The sequence below is a fragment of the Pteropus vampyrus genome, unplaced genomic scaffold (assembly GCF_000151845.1).
Source record: "Pteropus vampyrus isolate Shadow unplaced genomic scaffold, Pvam_2.0 Scaffold202, whole genome shotgun sequence".
Classification (NCBI taxonomy): Eukaryota; Metazoa; Chordata; class Mammalia; order Chiroptera; family Pteropodidae; genus Pteropus; species Pteropus vampyrus.
In genome coordinates, this window is record NW_011888983.1 from 1006360 (window position 1) to 1007786 (window position 1427).

Below are 1427 nucleotides of genomic sequence, written 5' to 3' on the forward strand. Positions count from 1 at the left end.
GTGTGAGCGCTCAGCGCCCAAGCCCTGGCCCCTCGTACTGAGCAGGCCATACTAACAAGCAACAATCATAACACAGTAGTCGTTGAATGTATATCTATCTTACTGATTTGCTTTACATGTTATTAGTCTCCCCCACCGGCAGGCAGAATTTTTTTCTGCTTTACACACTACTGTCTCTCTCAGTGTTCAGATTGCTGTGTCTGGTGCACGGTGGGTTCTCCATAAGCAAGTGCTGACTGAGAGAATGGAAATGGCCTGAAGCATGTGGCATCTGTGCTGGGCAAGCCTTCTGGGATTCAGTGGGTCCCTCGTATCCTACATACTCATCTCAGAGGGCCAGGCTAGGCATGTTGAACCACCTTACAGCCTGTCAGTCTGGTCAAAATTTTGACCCTCTCTGGGCCTCTCTTTACTCCTCTCCAGAGGTAGAATCTAAGGATTTACAAGTGTGATGGCTCAGGGGGTGGTCATGCCAGATGTAAGGATGCCCTTTAATGCCACCCGTCACCCTGCCCACAGCTATGCTGCCCACTCCTTCTCTCTTGCTACTGTGTCCTTTCTTCCATCTGCCAAAGTGAACATGTCATGGCTGCCCCTCCCCCTTCCAATATCCAAAGAAAAAACCCAGTGAAGTCACTGAAAATAGAAAAATATCTGCATAAACTTAAGAAACTAAGTCTGTGCTGGAGACAGATTTTGTAGCAGCTTCTAGCCACAACCCAGACTAAGACACCATTAGTGAAGGGTTGGTGGGGGCTCAGCCTCCTGGGTGGGGTTTCCACGACTGGCCTGACTGTCCCCCCGATGCCGACTTGGGCAACAGTGAGGAGCCTCTGGCACAAGACAGTGGAGGTCCCCTCAGAATCATTTGGACCCTACCGGCAGTGAAAGAGAGTCTTAGAAACCAACTCAGTGAGAAGAGCCACTCAAAGTTCCCCGGCCTGTGTTGCCAGGCCTAGAACAGGGTCTCCCATCCAGAAGGGGAGCCAGCATGCTGAGAATATTGGCCAGGGCTTGACTGGGCCCCACATACTTCAACAGCTCCCACCTTATATCTCCAAGGAAGATTATACAAGGATCTGAGGGTCTTATGTGGGAGCCAGAGCAATCCCAGCATCCAAAAAAAAAAAAAAACCCTTAGAAATAACTCTTTGTTAGAGGAGGAGTCACCACGAGGAAAAAGAAAAAGATTTGGAAGGATAATTTTACAGTTGATTGCGGTACCGTCTTCTCTAACTTCCCTCCTGAAGTCTTAGGGGCTTAACATGACAGAAATTTATCTTTTATGCACAGAGGCCAAAACAGGTATTCCTCATTGGTGGGGGTGACTATCTCTCAATGGTAATGCAAGAATCCATGTTCCTTCCTTCCTGTGTCTCCACCATCTTCAACCAACATCATTGCAAAAGAAGAAAGAGCAAGAAGGA